Source organism: Anas acuta, chromosome 4 (genome assembly GCF_963932015.1).
Source record: "Anas acuta chromosome 4, bAnaAcu1.1, whole genome shotgun sequence".
In the NCBI taxonomy this organism is placed as follows: domain Eukaryota; kingdom Metazoa; phylum Chordata; class Aves; order Anseriformes; family Anatidae; genus Anas; species Anas acuta.
The window spans coordinates 76,078,641-76,086,298 of record NC_088982.1 but is presented as its reverse complement, the minus strand read 5'-3'; positions in this window follow the sequence as shown (position 1 = coordinate 76,086,298).

The following is a 7,658-nucleotide window of genomic DNA, read 5'->3' as shown; positions in this document are numbered from 1 at the left end:
TCTACATCTAAACATCTTTTAAAGACCTCCAGGGATGGTGACTCAAACGCTTCCGTGGGCAGCCTGTTCCAATGTCTAACAACCCTTTCAGTAAAGAAGTTTTTCTTAATATCCAACTTAAACCTCCCCATGGCCCAACTTTAGCCCATTCCCTCTCATTCTGTCACCAGGCACGTGGGAGAACAGACCAACCCCCACCTCGCTACAGCCTCCTTTAAGGTATCTGTAGAGAGCAATAAGGTCGCCCCTGAGCCTCCTCTTCTCCAGGCTGAACAAGCCCAGCTCCTTCAGCCGCTCCTCGTAGGACTTGTTCTCCAGGCCCCTCACCAGCTTCGTCGCCCTTCTCTGGATTCTCTCAAGCACCTCCATGTCCTTCCTGTAGCGAGGGGCCCAAAACTGAACACAGTACTCGAGGTGTGGCCTCACCAGAGCCGAGTACAGGTGGACGATCACCTCCCTAGCCCTGCTGGCCGCACTGCTTCTTATACAAGCCAGGATGCTGTTGGCCTTCTTGGCCACCTGAGCACACTGCTGGCTCATATTCAGCTGACTATCAACCATCACTCCCAGGTCCTTCTCTGCCTGGCAGCTCTCCAACCACTCATCTCCAGCCTGTAGCTCTGCTTGGGGTTATTGCATCCCAGGTGCAGGACCCGGCACTTGGCCTTGTTGAACTTCATGCAGTTGGCCTCAGCCCATCGGTGCAGCCTATCCAGATCCTCCTGCAGAGCCTTCCTACCCTCGAGCAGATTGACACACGCACCTAACTTGGTGTCATCTGCAAACTTACTGAGGGTGCACTCGATCCCCTCATCCAGATCATCGATAAAGATATTAAAGAGAACTGGCCCCAGTACTGAGCCCTGGGGGACTCCATTAGTGACCGGCTTCCAGCTGGTCTAGAAGACATTTCAGGGTGGAAATGAACCTGCAGACAGGTGTCACTGATACGAATTTGCCCATGAGATTTATTTTTTTTTAACAGGTATTTTTCTCCCCTCTGAAACCCACTCAGATCTCAGATCTGTTTTTAATCCCATCTTGCATGCCTGGGGCCGAGCAGAGCTGCTGCGACACAAGAGCATACAGGTGCCCTAGAGATGTCGAGAGAACGCTGTGCTCTGGTGCTGTCCCAGGGAGCGAGCTGCACGACTCCTCACTGTGGCTCCTGCTCCTTGGGGTGAGCGGCCGCAGCCCGGCAGGACACCGAGTAAGCGCTGCGGGATGCTGTGTGTGTTGCCGTAGGGAGGTGTGCCTGCCTGCCTGTGTGTGCATGTGGCCGGTGGGTGGCCCGCTCAACATTTCGGTGGATGTTTCATTCCCACCCCTTTTACTACGACCCTGGTCAGGCCACTTTTATGCCAGTGACAGCTTCATGAAGCACAAAACATGGAGCAATACATGGCATGAAATTGGCAACAAAGCCGAGCAAAAGAAGGAACAATTCTCTGGCAGGATGTGATCACAATATGGCTGATTGGATCTGGAAGCAGATGCCAGCAGTGGGTATTGTCCCGGTGACTGAAAAGACATGACCCCCAAGGTACAGAAGACAACGAGGCCCTCCTTATGAACCACAGGGGGAGGGGAGAGGAGGTGAAACCAATGAATAAATCAGGCAGTGGAATCAGGGGAGAAAAGAAAATGCTAAAGAGGACTTTTATGGGGAGCAGGGCAGCTCAATGCACTATAGCCCTACCTCCCCAGCTAGCTGAACACTTTCTCAGACAATGGCTTTTTAACAGATGGGAGCCCTGCTGAAAGGGGCCAAGTTTTGTGTGGTTGAGAATCCCTGTTTGTTTAGTCTGCTGCTCGGGCAGGTGTCTGCAGAAAGGCAATCCAGCAGGTTAAGTGTCTCAATGGCCATTTAATACAGGCAAGCCAGCGTATCGAGGAGGACTGGTTTCACTGGCAAGGGATGGACCTCGCTAGACTGGTGTGTGAAACCCTGGGGATAGGGAGGAAAAAAAAAAAAAAAAAAAAGACCTCTTTTTCCTTTTCTTTTAAGGACAGATTTTCTTGTGCTGAGGCAATTGGGCCCCAGCAATAAACCCTGATGGTAAGGCTGCTTCATTTCACAGACACCGACAGGGCATGAAACAGCACAGCTTGCCAGGTCACAACTCTGTGCTCCTACAGGCGTTCAGTCTTTCCCTCCTCTCCAACAATACATTTGAAAATCCAGCTGCTCACACTGCATTTTTCTGAATGGGCTTCCTTATCTATTTCTGAATTTACCAGAGGTCCTTGAAATTTGTCTCACATAGCTCCAGACCTCAGCAATGGGGAATTCTTCTCTGCCACAGAGATACTGCTGTTCCAGTCAATTACAGAGGTGTGTGGTGTGTGCATGGTGCCGAGAGAGGCCACACTGCATGAGGCAGCCCACAGCAGCAGGCATGGCTTTGTCCTGCATGCTGAGAGGTGGAACTGATGGCACAACACAGGGCTGTGCCCACCACAGGCAGCAAGAAAGCTCTCCTGGCCCACTGGCAGCCTCTGGGGATGCCTGCCCCTGAGACTTCCATGGAGGAAACTGCCCTCTTTGTGGAACCCCCTTGTGTTCACTCAATGGCAGCCACAATGGGGCAATTTGCTTGTGCAATCCTACCCAGAATGGCCAGGTTATAACAAGACGGCCTGTTCCAAGAACATGAAGCAAGGAGAGTGGGAAAGGGAAGAAAAATGCAGGCAGCATCACTCCTTTCAGTCACATCGCTCTTAAGACATTGCTCCCTTTCTAGCAGGGCAGGTCTCTGGAGGATAAACAGGTGTCACTAGTTTTAGGGGCTGGATATAGCATCATGGAAGCATTGCTAACCCAGTGCCCTACTACCCCAGGGCTCCCTCTCCTACATCTCCAGGTCTGTTTTGGAAATGGTGGTGAAAGCTTCTTTCCTACAAAGACTGCGTTGCTGCATGGCTACTGAGCCCACCCACGAGAGATGTGCCAGAACATTTCAAAGCAATACTCACTGTATGGAGAGCTTTGTCTCCTCCTTTCTACTTTCTTTTCAAAAAAAAAAAAAAAACAAACCTTTCTCCAGCTGGATTGGGTTAAACACTACAAAATACTAACCTCCGCAGACAGCTACATATGCAATTAAATCTTTGTTACCTATTTTCTGGCATCAAAAACTGGGGTCTTCAACTAGCAGCCTAGGCACAAAGGTCTTTCAAGTTAATTTCCAACCTGTAAAGCCCCTTATTTGAATATTTTGATACAAATTTAAGCATTTTTTTTCAAAGCACCTAACGACAATGCTAATGCTTTTTCTGAATTTTCCTCTTCCCATTTAGTTATCTTTGTACTATTCATTTTAGAGGCTTAGAGTAGAGTTTATACAGCATTAGTATTCATAGGCACATGCTAATTTACTCTCATGTTTGGATATGTAAGTGGTTTTCTTCAGATTGAAACAGAGGGGATTAGATCTAGATCACTTGCTCTGAAGAAAAGTTGTAACACACCTCAACTTCCTTTTCTTTGCAACGTAGAATCAATTACTAAAACTAAACTTTGTATTCCTCCTGCCAAAAGAAAAATAAAATTAATCTGCCACAGTCGTGCAAAACGAAAAACTAACGTATCCCAGCTGGAGAGAGTCATGTAGCCCGCAACCTCTCCCTCTGCCTTCCTCCTACTCTGCACGGAGCAGTGCCACCGCCAGCGGTCCCTTCCTCAGCCCCGTGTACCCACTCTGACCCCAGAGACCAGGGCGAGAGAGAGCCTTCGCCCAGCAGAGGGCAGGGATGTGCCTGCCCCAGGCAGCCCCGGCGGCCACAGCCAGGGGAGCAGAGGGTGCTGGAGGCCGGCACATCCCTTCCCTGGCTTTAGCAGACGTAGAAATGTGCTTAAACCTACACACGCAGCTGAGAGACACTCGTGCAAAAGCACTTTTGGAGTGTTCAAAAGCATATTCACCATATGGTTGGAGAGCAGCCGTACTGTGTCTCTGACCATTTTCACTTTATAACTCAGATTTTAAATGTTATTATTCTTAAGTGTATTAACATCTCAAAGTCAGCTTGAATTCCCATTGCTTTTTCCTGTATTTTCTTTTTGGAAGCAGACCTACCTCCCCAAAATCCAATTACAGGGTGAATTAGATTTGGAATATGTAACGCTGTGACACAGTAATGAAGTCAGACAGGGTACGAGCAGCCCTCAGCTGTGCTCTCAGGCCACAGAGACTATGAGCCCACCCCTCGGCAAACTCTGCATACCTTCTGTCCCATCCCGTAGCACCATGACAGCCCGCAGGCACGTCCACACAGCATTCATCTTGTGTTTCTTTTTGATGCCCAGTACTACTGCCAGCTCTGCTTTGCCACAGTGGGAAGTGAGCAAAGTGTGCAGCCTGGCACCACAATGCTACACCGGCAAGGTGCTCAGCCCTAAGGTGCATCCTGAGTGCTGCCAAGGATGTGCCCTCCACCCACTGGGCAAGGCATGGGGAGGAAAAGGCTTCCCTGCAGGCACCCTTTTATCCAGAGCAGTGCAGGCAACTGAGCACCAGTAGAAAAATGTCATCACCTTAAAAATGTAAAAAGAAACTGCTCATTTGCTTAGGGGGATGTATCAAAGACATTCAGTAGTGTTCATTACCTGATGACGTACCTCGGGTCTAGTATGATTTTTAATGGCTATTTTATATTTTTCCCTAACTATGCCACTAGCGAGCATTGACAGGAGCCAGACAAGTACACAGAAACGACCTGGGTGTACTAATTTTGCACAAAATCAGCCAAAGAAACTAACAGCTTCACTGAACGTGTCGGACAACTATGTCCTGAGCACTGAGGCCTGGTGCAGTCCAGCATTGTGGCCACATCACAACCAGGGCACTAGGCAGAGGAAGGATATGGGCAAGCAGCTGTCCAGCCAAGCAAGCTGCTACAGCTTTCCCCTAGCACCCTTCTGGCCCTCATCGGCCAGCAGTGTCCCAAAAGACGCCCTGGCACAGCTCCGGAGGGTGAGCGTACCTATCCTGGGATGGCTTGCAACAAGCTGGGCGCAGGCACCTCCCTGCCCTGCCAGCTGAGCGCATTCAGAAGCCAAGCTGCAATCTGTCCCTTGCCACTGGCCTCTCTGCCTGTGAATGTTCCAGGGCATGTTTAATTGTGTCCTCTTGTATAACTCTGAGATTCACCCTCCCTTGGGAGGTGAAATTACAGCTGTTGCTTAGTGTCAAACTTTGAAACATTGCCCTGCTAGAACTTAAATATTCCACAGCAGCTTGCTGTACAATCTACTGTGTAATCCAGACAGAAGGGAATACAAAGTATGTCATTCCTGAGAGAGGGCAATGACAACCACCCACTCTTACGGTTTTCGTCATTTTGAAATATCTCTACTTGCTTTTCCCAGGTACTGAAATAGTTCTGATTCAGCCCTGTATACATCTGAAGTACCTTCCTGTTGACTTTGGCTGTAGAAATTACAGCACGGAGATACTACCATAAGCGTTCCATCTTAAGAGTCCAGAAGGCAAAGAAAAAGTAAGCACCTACCTGTGGTGCTTTTAATTGAGTCTCTGCACCAGGCAGAGGCAGCAGCCCTGTTGGAGGCAGGATGGCAACACAGCTCGCTATTGCACCACTTCCCTGCTCTACCTACAAGAGCAATGTAATGCCTTCTGCAGTTGTGTGCCTGGCCAATCTGTGTTTTTACTTTGTGTTCACCCCTGAGTCCTAATGACATCTGATTTGTTATGGACTATGTAAAACGTACTTTTCACTAGATCTGCTTAGGTTGATGCTTCACACAGTATTTGGGCATCCAACACAGAAAAGCTGCCTTGGAGCAGACAAGAACAGGTGAGTGCAGACAGGAACCTGGCCACAGCGATGGACCTGCTCCTTCCCAGGTTCCTCTCCAACAGCTCAATTTTCCTGCAGCCAGCGAAGCCCACTCACAGGAAAAAACTGGCTGACACATACACTCTTGTTTAGCTAAAAAAAGGTCCTGGCTGGCCTAAAATAAGGCATACAGAAGGTCACACTGTGTAAAAGAAGAAAGAAAACAAGTGCCATTTAGTGATAGTGCCATCAGAACCTGCAGTTCTGCCAGCTCTCAACACTTCACTCTGAACCTCACAAAATACTCCCATTTTCTTAAAGCTCTGTTCCTGCAGAGGCTAGATTGCCTGAATGCCTCTGGCTTTCAGTGGAATAATAAAGCAAAGCATTGCAATCCTTTGTACAGCACAGGGATGCCCAACATCACCCCGGCACAGTTACTGCTTCAAAACCAAAAAGCTGGGGAGTCCCCCCTCTACACATCCCCATTTGGGATTTCTGAAAAGGTTGCCATTTGCACAGCAGCTTCACACCAGCTGGGTCTCCACTCATGCAAGGCTCAAGCTGCACATGTTACATACAGGCTAAAGCAGGGCTCACTTGTCTTGCACCTCTGCAGGGACTCAGGTAGGCATTTCCACTCATGAAACCTCTCAGGGGCAGGGACCTGTGGGCACAGCACGTGCCTGGGGCTGACCTGCTTGGCTCTAGATGTTCTCCTCAGACACCTGGGGTTTGACGTGCCCAGGGAGAAATGTTTGCTGAGGGCTGCTGAAAGCACAGAACAGACTGAACATGTTGTCCATTTGTAAACTGGCTTCCACGGGCAGAGCGCTTGACAGATTGGGGCTTCCAACGCTGCTTGTTTAGCAAGGAATGCTTTCTTAATTTCTTTTTGTTGTGCATGAGATTTAGTGCAGATCCTTTAATTTAAATGTCAGAATGTGAGTGGTAATTTATTTCCATAAAATGAAAAGCAATAAAGTCAAATATATTAAGCTCTGGCTGTGAGAGCTGAGATTCTACAATTTATAATTGTAAAAAAAACACACCAACAACAACAAAAAAACACAAACGGCAAAAAACTACACCACAAAGGATGAATTATTGTCACTCACTTAAGCATTGATTCAGAGCTGGTGAAAGCAGCCATAAGAGAAAAAGAATAAAAGAGAAAGAAAAGAAAACAGGAAAAGCCAAAGCATGTGGGACACTGAGAGGTCCTCAAGGCAGCACCACCAGCTGACATATCTGTGCCTCCCCGAGCACTCCGTTGCTACTCCCTGAGGCTTACTTTCACCTCTCATTTTCACACCCTGGGTCTGATTCTTGGTTAACCCCAGGTCCCTCCACACGGCCCTGGCTTCTAGGAGCGAAGCCCTGCAGGACACTTCAGTACAAAGCGATCCTTGCATAGGCGAGCACTGGTGAGGCACCGCTGCCACCCAGCAAACTGCAGGATTCAGACCTTTTCCGTAATTGCTTCTTACCTTTCCAACTGCCACCAGTAACGAAGACCCCAAAAGCTCCTAATTTTGACAGTGCTTTCAAATTGACACTTGCGATGACTCCCCTCATGCAGATGAGAGACACAGGTGAAGAAGCACTGTTGGGTCTGGGGCCCTGCAGCCACCGTCCCATGTGGGGAGCTGTGGTGCCCCCTGAACTCTGCATCACACAGCCTTGGGGTGTTAGAAAACAGAGTGACTACATTTAAAATCATGACAAAGGGACACATGCAATTACCTTGATTTCCACTGAGCCTGTAAGAAACAATGGAAAATAAAACAACATCCTTGTGCAGAGGTAGCATTATGTTGGGACTTGAGGGGACCAACTTAAGACTCAGCTTGTCT